The sequence below is a fragment of the Antechinus flavipes genome, chromosome 1, assembly GCF_016432865.1.
Source record: "Antechinus flavipes isolate AdamAnt ecotype Samford, QLD, Australia chromosome 1, AdamAnt_v2, whole genome shotgun sequence".
NCBI classification, from domain to species: domain Eukaryota; kingdom Metazoa; phylum Chordata; class Mammalia; order Dasyuromorphia; family Dasyuridae; genus Antechinus; species Antechinus flavipes.
The window spans coordinates 222,927,518-222,946,066 of NC_067398.1; the positions used below are offsets into that span (position 1 = coordinate 222,927,518).

General features: G+C 33.0%; 1 protein-coding gene across 1 annotated transcript in view; it reads left to right on the forward strand.

The window, feature by feature from the left end:
• The first annotated feature begins 12,754 nt into the window (after positions 1-12,754).
• FAM240C (family with sequence similarity 240 member C) overlaps positions 12,755-18,549 on the forward strand; it is a 48,853-nt gene continuing 43,058 nt past the window's right edge. Inside the window, exon 1 of the mRNA XM_051996738.1 lies at positions 12,755-13,291. The gene's annotated coding sequence lies outside the window, so the exon portion shown is untranslated. The remainder of the gene's footprint in view (positions 13,292-18,549) is intronic.

Consider the following 18,549-nt stretch of genomic DNA (forward strand, 5'->3'; position numbering starts at 1 on the left):
TGTGTTTATATTAACACTGTACACAGTATAGCCATCTAGACTCAGATCTTAGAATCATGTTTTTCTCTTCCCTCTCCCTCACTGCTCAAATCCAACTGGTTATGCTCCATTAATTCTGCTTCAGTCTGCCTCTGACTTTTGCTTTTTACATCCTAGCCACTCTGCTACCATCCTAGTTCTTAACCTTGTTATTTCTTTCCTGGATTTTATTGTATTTGTGTCCCTCCTTCCAGTCATTCCCCTTCCAATCCATCCTTTTCACAGCTATGAAAATAATTTTCCTAATCCCCAGTCCAAAATCCTATAGCAGGTCTGTTATGGCCTGATGGGTAAAATGAAGGCAGTTTGAAAATATTTCCAAATCTTCACAATTTAATTCCAAACTGCTTTTCCAGTCATATGTTAGCTGTTCTCTGATCTTGTCCTGACATCTATTGCCACTATACATTCTTTCAGGCAACGCACCCCCACTCCAAACCCCATGTGAAATGTACTTCCTCCTTATTTCTGCCCATTGAAATCTTTGCACTTCTATGAAGATTTCCCTAGAAAAATAATCTTTCTTACGTTAGATTTCTTAGTTTTTTGTATGGAGCTCTCCTTTGTCCTAATCACTTTTTGTTTTGTATCACATCTCTCTCCCCATTCCTCTACCTTTCTTCACTCTTCCCTCATATAATAAGATTCTTGAGGCTCTGTGTCATTCACATGTTTTGTGTCCCTATTCTATTTAGCACAGTTTCTACTAACTAGCCAACTGTGTAAATCTTATAGGAAAATCTCTACAGTATATGAAGAAATATGGAGTCACATGAGTTCATTCTGGCATTTTTGCATGAATGATTCAGACAAAATAACATATTAGCACTTATCTCACTACTTTTAAGCAGCTTTTCTTTGCTATGCCATATTTCCTTCTGGAAGCATTTTCTCTCCTATCTGCTGCCCAAAGCATCTGGACGATAACAGTATTTCCAACATTTCTATAACATTTTAAAGGTTAGAAAGCTTTTGAGTCATACCAGTCCCTAAAAGAGATAATGCAAATGTTACTATTAACTCTATTTTACATTGAGGAAACTGAGGCACAACAGGTTGAGGAAAAATAACTAATTAGTAGCATTGGCAAGAGACTTCTTGTACTGGAATCATAAACTGACAGGGGCTTGGCAACTCACTTGTGCTAACTGATATCTCTGAAAGAAGACCATTTAAAAATTCTTAGTAGCATCTGTTTATGAAGGCCAGGCTGTTTGACATGATTCTAAAATGATGAAAACCCAGGTGGTATATTTGGCATTTAACAACATGAAGACTGGTACCGATCTAATATAATCCCCTGATATGCCATGGCAGCTTTCAGACTATGCTGATATAGCAATATGAACATCCCCAGGATCATTTGTTGCTATTAAGTTGTTTTTAAGTCATGTCCAATCCTCTGTGACTCCATTTGGGGTCTTCTTGGCAAAGTGATTTGTCATTTCCTTCTCCAGTTCATTTTACAGATAAGGAAACTGAGGCAAACAAGGTTTAGAGATTTGCCCAGGTTCAGAGCAAGTAAGTGTCTAAGACTGGATTTGAAATCAAGAAGGTGAGTCTTCCTAACTCCAAACCCAGCTCTTTGTCCACTATGTAAACCAGTCATCACAAGATCATTTAGGGGAAGGTTAATGCTAGGAAAGATGTCATCCTCTAGATACGTAGTAGAAAATACTGCATGGTCTTAAAATGGCCATGGAGACAACAATTAAAGTGGCACAAAAGAACTTTTAAAAATTTTTGTTTCTCAATTGGTATAACAAGATTTTTGCAAAGGATAGCAACAGGGAAGAGAGTTTGTGAATTCAATAGTATTGTATTTAAAGCCTTCTAAATCTGTGCTCAATTTATCTGTATGAATTGATTTCAGATGTTGAGAGATATAATTTCTGGATAATTTAATCATTTGTTAATAATACCAGAATTTTAATAAAAGGATGGTCATTTGATCATCTCTTTCTTAGACCAAAGACAGTCATGGTTGCAGGCTCATGGTTTTTATGCAGTTCCCAGGTTGGCAATCAACTCTGATTATTCAACAATTAATGAGAGAATGATTATTCAAAGAGGGTTTAGAGCTGAACTTTGATTACATCATTTATTTACAAGTTCCCCTCAGCCTTGGATAATTTATTCAAAGAACTTATGCCCCACCCAACCCTGAGAAGAACACACTGACTTCCCATCTGTGTGGGGTCTAGATAGAGGAAAAGGTTAGTTCAGCCTCTGGAGACTGAGGTCTTGAAATGAAATAAAGAAAGAAGGAGAAATCCAAATCTCTCCAAATCATTGTTTATTAATAATAATTTCTCCCTATACTCTATATTCTAGCTAAACAGACTTATTTCCTATTTTCTGGATGCAACATCCTATTTCTAACCTACTTTATAAAGTTGCTATGACAGTCAAATGAGATAATATTTGTTTGTAAAAAGTACTTAGCACAATGACTGGCACATAGTAGATGCTAAATAAATGTTTATTCCCTTCTCTTTTATACTGCCTGTTTTCTATGCTTAGAATACTCACCCTTCTCAACTCTATTTCTTGTAACCCCTAGTTTTAGTGCCTCTTCTAAAGGCAGTGAAGTGCTACAGAGGATAGAATGTCAGCCCTAAGGTCAGGAATACTCATCATCTTGAGTTTAAGTATGACCTCAGACACTTACTAGTTGTATGACCCTAGCCAAGCTACTTAACCCTGCTTGCCTCAGTTCATCTTCTATAAAATGAACTGTAGAAGAAAATGATGAGGCACTCCAGTATCTTTATCAAAAAAATCCCAAATGTGTCACAAAGAGTTGAACATGACTGAAGTGACTGAATAACAACTGCATGACAGCCCTTTGAATATCTAAATGTAGTCAACTATCAGTCAATAAACATTTATTTAAAAGTATTGAATAATTAGCCTATCTGGACCTCAGATTTCTCATCTGAATGTTGTGCCCCTCTAGAACTCTCATCATTCCAACTTGCACTCCCAGTTCAAGTTCCCCCAAGAATGACTATCCCAAATTCAAGGAATTGTATAGGTCTGTACTTCTAAAACTATAATCTATGGGCTCCCACTGATATGCTTACTTTCAAAAGTCAACCAAAATATATAATCAGTCAAAAAATATTTATTAAATACCTATGATGGCACTTTCTAAGCACTGGGGATAAAAAGAGAAGTAAAAAGCAGTTCCTGCTCTCAAGAAGCTTACAATCTAATGGAGGAGACAACATAAAAACAAACATATACAAAGCAAGCTATATGAAGGATAAATAGAAAATAAGTGAGAGAAAATGTTGCAATTAAGAGGGATTGGGAAAGGCTTCCTGTAGAAAGTAAGATTTTAATTGGGACTAAGAAGAACCCAAAAAAGTCAGTAGTCAGAGTAGAGGAAGAAACTATGTGTGTAGTGAATAGAGTACTGAAACCAAAGTACAAAAACCTGAGTTTGAACCCTATATCAGATAATGACTAGCCTCTCTCAATCTCAGTTGTATCCTCTATAAAATAGAGATAATTATAAAACTTATCACATAGGATTGTTGGTGCCATCAAATGAAATAACAAGTAAAGTGCTTCACAAACTTTAAAGTTCTATATAAAGGAGAGCTAGTTTATTATAAATCTATAAAACTCCTTTTTGGTCATCTCATTATTCATTAGAAGAATATACAAACCTTGGCCAGGTCAGGTGAGAAAAAAAATCTTTACTTTTTTCCTAAAAGGTTTTGCAGGTATTTGTAGATAGATATTGACTGAATTGCAAAATGGGAATTTTATGGAAATCAGCTATTAATATTATCTCCATCATTCATTATCTTGTGTGACTGAGAGTCGATTGCATTTTCTTAGATCTAAGAAAAATGTGCAAGCAGTTCTTTTAGAAGTTTGCAAATAGAAATTTATTTAAGTGGAATGGTGAATAGAAAAATATATTTATTTTCTTTCTCTTCATTCCCTAGATACTACCAGATCTTCCATAAAACATGGATATAGAAGAAATCTAATCTCAAAATGTTCAAATAAATTTATATATCTTGATTAGATTGTTTCTATTTGTTCTGGAAATAGACTGTCTTCTATTTTTAAAATGAAGAAATTACCCCAGCTTTATTTGAGCTTAGTTTGAGTCGTGTGTTTCCAATGAAAATAATAGCATTTTGGAGAGGCATCAAAACAAAGAGGATTCACTAGAGAAAACATGAGTACATATTAGAATTTAATCATCCAGGCCAATATTTCACTCTGGTAAATATCAACAAATATCTGTTATTCTTGCCTTGACCTAGGCATTCCTCCATAGATGGGGGATTTGTTCAAAGGACATTCCTCATACTCGAAATTATTCCATTTAATTCAAAGCTATTGAGAATCATTACTAATCCTTTCTTATTCATAGGATAAGTGAAGCAGCTAAAACAAACAGGGAAATATTAGCTCAGTCAGTATGTCAGTTTAGCTTTCCATATTCTTTTAAAAATTCTGATAGTTTATCTTTAATTTTTTTTCTTTTTCATTGTGAACTTAGAAATCATCAACAAACAAATAATTCAAGATGACAAAAGAAAATATGAAAGTGAATTTATAAGAAACTGTTAACTTGTTACATCCAATTTTTGAAATCTATATTGAATTTAACAAAATAGTAGTACAATTAGTCTATTTGTGTATCCTTCATTTAATTTTTTTTCTACACACTAAAAAATGTTTTATTGGTCTTCATTTTTCCATATCACTCACTACTTAAGCCCATATTCCTATGCCACATCAAGCAGAAGTATTCCTTCATAACAATTACAGATAATCATGCAAAACAAATGTGCCATGTCTGAGAAAACATCCATTATTCTCTGCCTCTCACACAGAAATTCTCAAATTTGATCTCAGACTCCCTTTATTCTATTAAAAAGTATTGAGTACTCCAAAGAGTGTTTGTTTCTGTGGGATATAGCTATCAATAGTTGCCTTATTAGAAACTAGAACTGATAATTTTTAAAATCATTAATTCATTTTAAAATAACTAATAAACCTATTTTGTTAACATAAAAACATTTTAATGAAAAAAAAATTCCAAAAACAAAAAGAAATTAGTGAGAAGAGTTACATTGATTTATATATTTTTGCAAATTTCTTTTAATGTCTGCCTTAATAGAAAAAGCTAGATTTGCATAGTCTGATTCTGCATTCAATCTATTGCTAAATGTCATTTTGATTGAAGTATATGAAGACACAGAGAGACAGAGAAGAAAGAGAGAAACAGAGAGACAGAGAAAGAGAGAGAGAGAGAGAAACAGAGAGAGAACCAACTACTACTCTAATTTTTCACTTCTCTACCAAGAAGTAAAAGAACCATGATTCATTATTAGTCTTTTAAAGTAATTAGTCATTGCTTTGATCAGAGTTCTGAGGTCTTTTAACGTTGTTTCCTCTCACATTATTATTACCGTCACTTTGTAAATTGTTCCCATGGTTTTGTTAAGTCTAAAAGGAACATACTAAGATCCTCAAAAAAAAAAAAATTCTTCACTATTTTCTCTGTAATTCAATTAGCTTTTCATTTAAAATTTTAAATTCTGTGATATTTGATGCATATGTTTAATAATGACATTATTTAATTATCTATGGTTCCTTTAAACATTTTGTAATTTCCCTACTTATCTTTTAATCATGTCTAATTTCACTGTAATCTTATCTGATCTCATGATTGCCACTCCCATTTTTTAAATTCACCCAAAGGATAATGAATTTTATTCTAGTCCTTCATCATAAATGTGTATAAACTTTTCTATTTCAATTGTATTCTTTGCAAACAACATATTTTGCATTACATTTTCCAAATCATTCTGCCACGTTTCTCCATTTAACAAATGAATTTATTCCATTCACATTCATGGTTATAATTTATTTTTACTTCATCACATTTTATTGTAAAATTTCCTCTTTGCCCCTGTCCAGCTCTTTTCCTTTTACAAAGAGAGATTGTGTCTTATTTTTTAATTTTTATTCCCAGTACTTGGCATACAATGAGCACTTTATAATTTTTTTACATTCATGCATGCATTCAAATTACATGCTTCTTTTGTGATTTCCCATAACATGATAACCATTTTTTTTTATTTGCTCACGGTTTTTAGAAAGTCCAATAACTCTTAAAAAGCCTCCTCATTCTGTTTCAAAATATCACTTTTTTATGTGAATATTTAATTTCTAATTTTTAGTTTATTTCTTTGTTCTAATTTATGTATGTGTGTGTTTCATTGAATAATTGAATTCCATTTGCTCCCATGGGATTGGAGTTGAGCTTCTTTCATATTGCTAACTTAGCTAGAAATCCTCTCCACACTTTTTTTTTCATGAGCCAATTAGGCTTGGTAATAATTTTAATACACAATTTTCAAAATAAATAAGGAAGAGAAGGGAAAGGAAGAGATTAATTGAAATACATGTCTGCCAACCCCTAGAAGTCAGACATAGCATAGCAAAATTTACATGACCACAATTTCTTGTTAATATCTGATCTCCCTCCATATCATTTAGAAATAATTCTCTTATTACATTATATCTTAGGCTTTTCTATTCAGGTTTCATAATGAACTAATTTCTCTTCAGTGGCTATAGTGATAAGCAGAAGGGTAAAAGAGCTAAAATGGAAAATATAAGAAAAGGGATAGGAAGTTAGAAATAGTGTCATATATTTATATTCATGAGACTTCCCAAACCCCTAAATTATTTATGAGTACGTGCACAGTACATGACACATGTTTTCTAAGCAATATGACACCCTGTTTATGTTTAGTTATGTTAAGCATTAGATGAGGTGTTCGAGATGAGTCACTCTACTAATACCAACATAGAGAATTCAGCAACATGCATTCCACTTGTCCAAGTGCAGAAGACCCCTGCTGATGGTATGTTCTGCTGTGGTTTTACACCCATGATGTTAAATGACAGCTCAAGGATCAGTATTTCCTTCTAGCTCTTTAAGGATTTTACCTTTTTTCTTAAAGCCACATTAATTTTAATTTTTTAAGTTTTATAAATGGCAAAAAACACTTTTAATCTCCTCCCTTGGAGACTATTATGCTTAATTATTTTTTTAATTATCTGAATGCAGAATTCGTTATGCTTCCTTTCCCATATATTATCTGTTTTCTAACATTTGATTCTTTCTATCACAACTATTTGCCTCTACCCTCTTCCCAGTCCTCTCCTACTACTCAGTCAGTTTGGAATGAAACATAAGGGATATTACATAAATAAATGTTGAAATTTAAAGAAAGAATTTCTAGCAGAATGAAAAATAGGAATACATGTGTAAAAGGAAAGAATGAATAAGGTCTTTGGGGGAAGAAAATGTGGACCAGGGTGTTTGGAGCAGAAGGTTGAATTGTACAATCATTTGGGAGAGGCAATATGGTACATTGGAAAAAGTACAGGCTTTGGACCAGTCAGAAGACTGGATTCAAATCCTGGCTCTGTCATCTCTGTAATCTTGAGCAAATAATTTAACCTTCCTGGACTTCAACCTCCTCAACTACAAAATAAAAATATTCTATTAGGTGTCATCTGAGGTTACTTCTACCATTATATTTATTATGTAAATTACTGTAATCTCCTTGAACTTCAGTTTCTTCATCTGTAAATAAGAGGGACTAAATGACCCCTAATAATTCATTTGAGATTTAATCTATAATATTGGCATCCTATGGGGCATATTAAGTCCTAACTGAAGGGGAATTTGAATGCTAAACCAAAGATTTTAAGGCTATTAATGTAAGAAATTTAAAGTATAAATTTTTTTGAGGGAATGACTTGAGGAAATTTCAGAAAATTAATCATATGACATCACATAGGATAGCTTGGCATAGTAAGAATGTATAAATACTATTTCAATTCTTTTCTTGTTTAAAAAAAAAGGGGGGGCGGGATTGAGGGAGGGGCTGAATTTGAACTGGATGATTCTGAGGTCTCTTCTACTAGTTCTAATACCTTAGCATTATTCATTAGATAGATAAGAGACTTTCTGTTTGTGTCTTATTTCAATTGGTTAGGTCCTGTTCTAGCCCAAAAACTGTTTCTGGCTCATCTCACAGATGCAAGATGCACTGATGTATGAAGTGCTGAACAAAAAAAAAAAAGGTCCTTAATGAGTATTAATCTGCCGTACTTATAGCATGTTTTATCGTCTAGACATTGGCATAAAACTAAAAGTTAGATGAGAAATACAAGCCATGACAAACTGAATAACTTTGTTATTTATTTTATCATGAGGTTTGTTATAAACTAATGGATACTTATGTGAGAAATTGTTTCCTGAGATCTAGAGTAGTTTCTCAGAAGTCAGACAAGACTATGAAAGTTAGGGTTTCAATGTCTCCATGAGAATAGGTTCAAAATTGGCCACGGGATGAGTAAGATGTACTCTTTCGTTCTTTTTTCTACTTCCTTTACCCATCAACAGTGAAAATATATAAATTTCCCAAAACAAATTTAGGAGCAGAAGTAATAGATAATACTTTGCTTCCCCAATAGTCATTGCCCTAAAAACCATGAAAACCCCCCCAAAAAAATCTACCTACATATGTAAGAGATGAAACTAATCATGTACTAATTTAAAAAGTTGGGAAGCCATTTTTGTGAGCTGCTACCTCCCACTCAACTATTCTCCATATATTATATTGCATACTGACTTGGAATTTGTAGTGGCCCCCATCTCTAGTCTTCAGAAAGGTTTTGTAACTGTGTGCTGTAGAGGAATTAAATATCTCCAGATGAGATTAATTAAAGGATAAGGGTATCAATATATGTATCAATATCCTTCAATTAATCTCTGTTGGATACATATCTTCTGTTTGGGTCTTATTCTTTTTTCTCTTTCTAGGGACATTGGAAGACCTGCATTTAAACTTCACTTATAGGATAATAGTATCTATCATCAGAGTTGTTATGATCTACATAATTAGATTGCCTATGCAAAGCGTAAAGCACTATACAAATGCCGGTTATTATTTTTATACTCTTTGTCTAGTTCTACTTTCTGCGTTTTGCATTACAATACTTTATATATCTTGCCATATTATTCTTAATTTTTACACTTATCATTTTAAATGTATTAAATGTGACAGTGTTATTTTTAAAACCATTTTCCTACTGCTGGCTTCTAATTTTTCAATGTTATAAATGTCACCTATTAATATCCTTGTATAGATCATTAACTTTTTAAAAATAAAGATTTGATAGTTAAAAATGACAGAGGTGGTTTTAGAGAAACATGGAAAGTCTTGTGGGAACTATGCAGAGTAAAGTAAGCAGAACCAGAAGATGACAAAAACACCATAAAGACTTACAACTTTATATCAAATTGTGCATACCCTTTGATCCAGCAGTTTTTCTATTGGGCTTAAATCCCAAACAGATTTTAAAAAAGGGAAAAAGACTCACATGTGCAAAAAGTGTTTGTGGCAGCCCTTTTAGTAGTGGCAAGAAATTGGAAACTGAGTGGATGTCCATCAATTGGAGAATGGCTGAATAAGTTATGGTATATGAAAGTTATGGAATATTATTGTTCCATAAGAAACGATTAATAGGATGATTTTAGAGAGGCCTGGAGAAACTTACATGAACTGATGCTAAGTGAAATGAGCAGAACCAGGAGATCATTATGCATGGCAACAACAAGATTATGCAATGATCAATTCTGATGGATGTGGCTCTTTCCAACAAGGAGATGATTCAGGTCAGTTCCAATGGTCTTGTGATCAAGAAAGCCATCTACACCCAGAGAAAGGATTGTGGGAACTGGGTGTGGATCACAATATAGCATTTTCACTTTTTGTTGTTGTTTAGTTGCATTTTGTTTTTACTCATTTTTTCCCCTTTTGATCTGATTTTTCTTGTGCAACAAGATAATTATATAAATATGTATACATATGTTAGATTTAACATATATTTTAACATGTTTAACATATTACCTGTTATCTAGGGGAAAAGGTGGGGGGAAGGAAGGGAAATTTTGGAAGACAAGGTTTTGCAAGACTCAAAATTGAAAAATTATCCATGAATATGTTTTGAATATTAAAAAAGAGAAAAAGAAGACTTACAACTTTAAAAGACTTCAATACTCTGATCATCATAATGGAAAAGCACATTTCCAGAGAATTCATGATGGTACATACTACTCACCTCCCCATAAAGATATGACGTACTGAGACTCCAACTTGAGATACATTTTTTCCAGACCTGGCCAATATCAGAATTTGCTTTCTTTATGACACATGTTTTTTTAACAGTGCTTTTTTTCCAGTTTGAATGGGAAGGAGGAAGAGGAAAAAGAAAAGACAAATCATGAAAATAAAATAAAATTTAGATTTTAAAATGTTTTATAATGTCTCTGAAACGTGTTTCTAATGATTTTAAATACCTCCAGCAATGAATGTATATAATTATTTCCCCATCATGCTTCCACCATGATTTTTTAAAACTTATTTTTGCTAATGTGGGTGAATTCTAGCTGATACCTTTTTTTTTTTTTTTTTTTTTTTGCTGAGGCAGTTGGGGTTTAGTGACTTGCCCAGGGTCACACAGCTAGAAAGAATTAAGGGTCTGAGGCCAGATTTGAACTTAGGTCCTCCTGACTTCCAGGGCTGATGCTCTAACCAGTGCTCTCTACCTAGCTGCCCCCCAGATGATATCTTTACATTCACAATTCTTTCATTTAATTTTTCAGTGATTATTTGCAATTTTTTTTTTTATCATTTCTCTTGATTGGTTATTTATGATCCTTGGTCACTAAACAAATGACAATTAGTTAATATTTTAAAATATTTTTAATTATAGTGACTCACACTTACAAAGAACTTAAAGGCTTACAAAACACTTTCTTCAAAATAATCCCATGAGGGTATTGCAAATATTATCACAAATGCCAAATGAGGAAACAGTGTCAAAGGTTAAGAGATTTTCATGCTCCTCACCTAGTAAATGTGAGACCTGAGCCTCAAATTCTAGACTCTTGATCACAGATTTTATTCTCTTTTTAAATATATCATACTACTCACAGTTCTGTATATATTTTACATATCACAGTTTTCACCTGAGACTTTTGAAACAATCCAAAAGTGAGGAAATGAGGACTTTGAGTTTTTAATCTAGGGTTTACAGATCCTGAAAGGGTAAATAGACTTCATGGATTCCATAATTTTGTATGAGGGGAAAAAATTACATCTTAATTTTCACCAACCTTTAACTAAAATTTAGCATATCCTTTAAATGTTTTATTTTTTATTATAAAAATTATTTAAAGTTTTAAGTTCTAAATTCCATCCCCCTCTCTCTCCCTTCTATCCCCCCTCACTAATTCAGTAACCAATCAGATATAGGTTACACATGCATAATCATGTAAAACATTTCCATACTAGTCATTTTGTACAAAAAGGCTCAAATAAAAGGAAAGAAAGTCAAAAATAGTATGTTTTCATCTGTATTGAGAAAGTATCTGTTCTTTCTCTGGAGGCAGATAGTATATTTCATTAGTCTTTTGGGATTCGTATTGCTAATAGCTAAGTCATACTTCATAGTTCTTTAATGAACAATATTGCATTTACTATGTACAATGTTCTCCTCATTCTGCTCACTTCACTATATATCAGTTCATGTAAATCTTTCCAGGTTTTTCTGAAATCATCCTGCTTGTCATTTCTTATAGCACAATAATATTCCATTATTGTCATATACCACAGTTTATTTAGCCATTCCCCAATTGATGGGCATTCCTTTGATCTCCAATTCTTAGCCACCACAAAAAAGAGCAACTACAAATATTTTTGTAAAAGTAAATCATTCCCCCCTTTTTTGGATGTGTTTCAGATATATACCCAGCATTGGTTCCTTCAGTGATTTTTAAAAAGTATTTTGCAAAAGGATTCATAGGTCTCACTGGTCCATCAAGGAGTCTGTGAGTTGAATTAAAGCATTAGGAACACCTAAGAAATAGATAAAAGAAATAACTTGAAGGAAAAACTGTCAGAATTAAAAGAATATAGAATACCAAGTAGAGAAAGGAATGAAGTCAAAGATGACCCTCAGAATATACCAGGTGACTGGCATAAACCTTTGGGGATATGAACTAAAAATGTGCATAAATTAGTTAAGGTTTTTTTTTTTTTTTTTTTTTTAAGGCTAAAGAAGTGATTTAAATGCCAAGACAGAAAAGGTAAGTAGAAAAAATGGACATGGAGATGTAGTTGGAGACATTCAGAAATATGGTTCATTGCAATCTCTGATATATCAAAGGAACACAAGATAGCATTCAAGAACCTGATTCCAATTACAGCTCCCACACTAACTAGCTATGTGATCTCAGCAATTTCCTGATTTCTTCTTTGCAAGATCTTTTTATTATTCTTAAGGATGAAATGAGATAAATTTTGAGTTACAAATAATATTAGTTTTCTATCTGTTTTTCATTTTTCATAACTAATTGACTGTAATTCAACTAGAGATGAATTTTAAGCCCAAGCTTTCAACATTTAGTTCATTTGCTGCTTGATACACTTTTATCATAACATTTCAGAAGCACAGTTCAGATTTTTCTTCCTTTGTTCTAAAGGAGAGTGAATCAACTTGCAAATATCATAGAGACTGCATCCCTATCAAATTTAGTTGTGTGAGTCAGTTGCAGAATCTACAATTTTGCTACAGTAACTAACAATGCTATTTTCAAAGATGTACTTCAAAAGAAAAGAGAAGAGAAAGGGGAGAAAATAAGATCAAAAAGATTTCTGTTAGTCACTGTAGTAACACAATCTTGAAACATGTGAGCTGTGTTGAACAAGGTACATTGTGTAGTTTTCTGGATGAGCATAGCCTGGAGTTCCAGCAAACCCCAAACTAAGCATGCTCCAGTCATTTGTGCCTGTCAAAGAACTATTTGCTCCTGAGCCCAGTTGTGATACCAGGGGCACTTGCCAAAAATTCTAACACAGCTCGTGTGGCACTGAGTCAATGCCCTGTAACTGTCTGACCATCCCACTCTGCATGTTGCAAACTTCTCAAAATGGGGTTGGTCTTTTGCTGCCACTGAATCAATCCCAAATATGCCTTGTCACCAAATCCAAAATAAATATGAGTGACAGATGAAATAAAGGTATTTACTCACTGAGACATATTACAGAGAGGAAGCCTGAGATAAAGACATCCTCTTCAGCACTCAGGAGAATCCATTGATTTGGGTGAAGAGGTTGCTATTTGAAAAGTAAGCCTTTTATGATTTGATAGATTATATTATCCTATTCTTAAGATTAGGATTTTTATCCTAGAATGGATTTGAGTGTGTGTATGTGAGTATATGTGTGTGTGTGTTTTTCTAGAACTGATAATTATATAAAAATCACCTCAAGCTCAATTGCACATTTTTATTTAAAAAGAAATTTCTCTTTCTCTTTTACACATATAATATATATGTATATGTATATTTATATATATGCATCTATATCCACAATATAGATAACCTTTCTTTCTTATTTTCTTCCTCTTTCTCATGTCCTTTTCTTTCCTTTCTTATCTTTTTTCTTTCTTTCTTTCTCTCTTTTTTTCTTTTCCTGTTCCTCTTCCCATTTCTGACCCTTTATTTTCCCTCCAAGTATGTGTTTCAAAAGCATCCTTCCTTCTCTTTCTAAACTTCTTGGATTAAATTTTTTTCATATCATTTTTCTTAAATTTCCTATTTGTTGTTCTTATTTCTATCCGCCACTAGTCTAACTTAAATTTCATTTTCCCATTCATGGGTTTATCCTCATTTGTTCCTTTGTTACTCTCACTCTGTCCCTCAGAAAGATAGAGCTTCTGAAGAGGCAATTTTGAGTTTCTTTTTCTTTACCATTTTAAAAAAATATGATGGTTTCACTCACCCTTCACCTCATATATTCTTTGGGGGGAGGGGTTGGAGAGGGGACATTTTTTTTACTCTGCCTCACTCTTAAAAAATATAACTCATAAAAAAATTAGTATTGTATAATGGGAGTTATTCTTTATCTCAAGTTATCCAGCATGGATCTGTCCCTAGTCTTTATTGTGATCACCAACCACTTCTAGTATGATGTTATACTATCTATAGTTCTTTGTCCTCCCTAACATTTTGTGTACTGACTACCCTGGTGACTTTTACATACCATCCTGGGAAAGATACAGTCCTTGGATGTACAATCTTAATTTCAAGTAAGTCATCTCTGAGTGTTTCCATTTCCCCATGGGAAATATTTACATCTAATACGTAGTTATTATATACACATATATTTATTCATGTATGTATATATTTATGTATATATACATAGATAATAGCTTTGCCTCTTACTAGAGACATATACTCTCCCCACCCTCAAGAATATTCTTTAATGGCATTCGGTCATTTCCCCTTCTGGGGCAAGACCCATCTTTTATTTCCTCTCTCTGTCTCTCCAATTCTTTACTTTATACTTTTACTATTCTCTCACAATGCTTATACTCTTGTTAGACTAAAGAGACTAAACTAAATTATAAAGAAAAAATATCCAAATTATCTTTTGGCTCCTGGGCTGAGTCAGAACTATCTTCTGCTATCTTCCTCTCATATCTTCTTCTATCTTCCTCTCAACCATCAAGCAATTCCCAAATGTGTTATTCCTCCCATAAAAGATATTACTTCACTAACATGGGAACAAAGGATTTAATCTATCCCATTTTTTAGATTTGATGTCATTAGCCCATTAACCTCTTTTTGTCCATTGGTGATTTCTTTCTGTTCTTTCTTCTCAGTGCACTTAACTTTTCTAAAATCCTATAAACATGAAGGAAATTATTTCATTTTTTTTCTTGATAATTGTATTTATTTAGTTTTTCTGTAATTCCCTTATGTGTAATATTTGAAATTCCTGCTCACTTCTAAGTTTTATAGGTAGTCTTTTTTAAAAAAGAATGCTTTAAATGCCTTCCTTTTGTTGAAAGTCTGTCTTTTTTTGTCTTTTTGTTTTTTGTTTTTTGTTTTTCGCTGAGGCAATTGGAGTTAAGTGACTTGCTCAGGTCATACAACTAGAAAGCATTAACTATCTGAGGTCAGATTTGAACTCAGGTACTCCTGACTTCAGGGCTGGTGCTCTATCTACTGCACCACCAAAAGTCTATCTTTTTCTTTGCTGATTACATTCTACCTTGCAGTATATGTTATTTTAGGTTGCAGATTGAGCTCTTGCTTTTTGGAATATACAATTTCATTTTCCCTCTAATATCTCAAGGATATGGAATTATTCTAAATTATTTTAATTGACACCATTATGAATAAAGGTGTTCTTCTTGATTGCTTTCTAAGTTTGTTGTATGGTAATAAACTTGAAATTTCACCACTATATGCCTTCGAGTTTGAAGTACTGGATTTTTTTCATGATGGCAATTTGAAGATTCAATTGATCAGTACTTTGTTGTGGGTATTTAAAAGTGCTAGATATTTTTCTTGACTTTTTTTTCCTGTAAATAGTATTCAGGCTTTCAAAAATATGTATTTGTTCTTCTGAGACACCTATGATCTTTAAGCAGTCTCTGGGAGTTTCATTTTCAAGATCAATTACTTTTACTAGTATAGATTTCTCATCAGAATCTTTTGTTTTTCTTCTAAAATATTCTTCTACTTCCATATATTTGTTCTCTAGACTTGCTATTTTCTTTTTTCAGAACATCTTTTTCTCTAGAGAGATTCACTTTCATTTTTTCTAAGTTGTACATTTTAGAATTTCTTTCCTCTTTTTAAATGATATCAGAGGAATCTGTAAAGTTCTCTTTTTCACTAGGAATATAATATATGAGAGTATCTATCTATACTTGGTACAAATTACTCATCATATAATGTGTTTCCAGTATTCCCTGGTCTTAGAATTTTTCTTCATTTTTCCTTAATGCAATATGAATCTCACTTTTGTTGTATTTGCTTAGAAGTTAGGTTTATACCTATCCTTTCTCTCTTGAAATATTTGTCAGGGGAGGGTTTTTCTTTTTCTCCAATAACTTATTTTTCTCCCTGGCTTCCCTCCTCATTCTCAGTCTCTCATTCTTCTATAGTTTAAGAGTTTCCTGGTGTTGGAGGTTCTCTACTCAGAGCAAACTCAGTAGAGAGAGGATTGACTCAAGTTGGGCTTCTAGTCTTCTCTTCTGAAGTACAGAAGATTTTTAAGCAAGAGTTCTTAACCTGGGGTTCATGAACTTGCACACAGATACACATTATACACACAGACACAGACACACACATATGTATGTATATATGTATTCATGAACTTTTCTCTCTCTCTCTCTCTCTCTCTCTCTCTCTATATATATATATATATATATATATACACACACACACATATTTATGTATAAGACTATACTATACCCATATATTATCTATGCTCATACATACATATATAAATATATGTATAAATGTTTTTCAATATAATTAGTATTTTAGGCATTTAGAAATATCATTCTGTAAACTGTTTTCATTTTTGTTTTTCTTCCCGGGTTATTTATACCTTCGGAACAATTCTCCCTGTGCAACAAGAGAACAGTTCCGTTCTGCACACATATATTGTATCTAGGATATACTGTAACCTATTTAACATGTATAGGACTGCCTGCCATCTGGGGGAGGGGATGGAGGGAGGGAGGAGAAAAATCAGAATAGAAGTGAGTGCAAGAAATAATGTTGTAAAAAATTATCCTAGCATGGGTTCTGTCAATAAAAAGTTATAAAAAAATAAAAAAAGAAATATCACTCTGAGAAAGGAGCAAGTTTCACCAGGCTGTCAGAGGGATCCATTTCTCTCTCTCTCTCTCTCTCTCTCTCTCTCTCTCTCTCTCTCTCTCTCTCTCTCTCTCACACACACACACACACACACACACACACACACACACACAGAATTAAAATTCTTCATGGGGGCATTTATTTTCTAGTTGGTTCTATTCATCCATATTCTCCCTATCCCCAACCCCTCTCCTCTGTTTGTACTCTTTTTCCTTTGAATGAATAGGCAGGAACACAGCAATTCCTTCTTCTTTTTGTGAATCTATGGGAATTAGCAGAAGCAGCTAGGAGGTATGGTGGATAGATCAGTGCTCAGGAACACTTGAGTTCAAATCCCATCTCGTATACTTACTAGCTGTGTGCCTCTGAATAAGACATTTGATTTCTATGTGTTTCAGTTTCCTCAACTAAAAAATGGAGATAAAGACAGCATCTATCTCATAGGGTCATTGTAAAGATAAAATAAGACAACATTCATCAAGTGCAGTGATTGGCTCATAGTAGGCATTTAATAAATGTTTTTTCCCCCTCTTTTTTTTTTTTTAAAGAGCAGGAATCAGACTAATAATTGTCAGGAAAGCTTGGTGGCAGATCCTGAAACTCAAGCTTTCTAGCTTACATGGGCCTTCTAATTCTTCTTCTAAGGATGGCATTCTTATCTTGATTTCAGACCTTTGGTGAAAGGAAATGTTACTCTGTGTGTTTTGAAAGAATAATTTCACAGGGCTTAAAAATCTTTAGAATAAGGAAGCTATTAAACTTGGGAAGTATAGATACATTTATAACATCAAATACTAGCAAGCTATGCAAATAGCATTTTTTTTTACTTGAAAATGGGCAAACATCCATTTTAATAGAAAAAAAAAATCACCTCACCCAGGAGTATATTGGAGCCAACTTGAATAAGCTGGCTAAAACCAATTGTTAAATTTTCAGTGTAAGCATTTACAACTCAGAAATAAAAACAAATTGGAGTTTGAGTTATCAGTTTTTTGACTGCCTGAACTTAAGAAAATGTTAATACAGATCAATCTTAAAAGTGTCCCTTATATAAATTTTCTCCTCTCTGCTTCAGTTACCATTTGCCAGAGCACTTCCGACCATACGCCCAAGAATTTTTTGAAGGAGAGACAGCGTATAACAAGGAAAAGAATGTCAATTACGTGTTCAGAAACATGGGTTTAAAACCACCTCCCCTAATTATTACCATTGAAACTCTGAGCAATAACAACTTCTGGTCTCAGTTTCCTCATTTGTAATATGAGAGAATTGGACTAAATAGAAGAATTTTAAGGTTCTGAGGAGGCTGAACTAGACAAATAACCTCTAGGAATTCAATTCTATGATTCTTAAAATTAAGCACTAAAAAGTGTTTTGATTTTTTTTCTACTTTTAGCAAATCTCAGACATCTCACTTTAAACTAGGTCTTAAGAGACATTACTATTGCCTTGTATATTCTTAATACTCGTTCTGAAGATGACCCAGAGAGTGCAATAAAAAAATCCAAAATATTTTTGTACCTTGGAACATTATATTTTGTAGCAATGACCTGGGATAAAAATGGGGAGACATAAACAGAAGAACTCATAAACAGGAGAGTTTTCTCCATAAATCAAAAACATAAAGTTGGCCATCCATCTTTTTAAAACATTAAGATGAATTTATTAAAGTGGCTAACACTATTACTGTTATTCTGTAACACTAA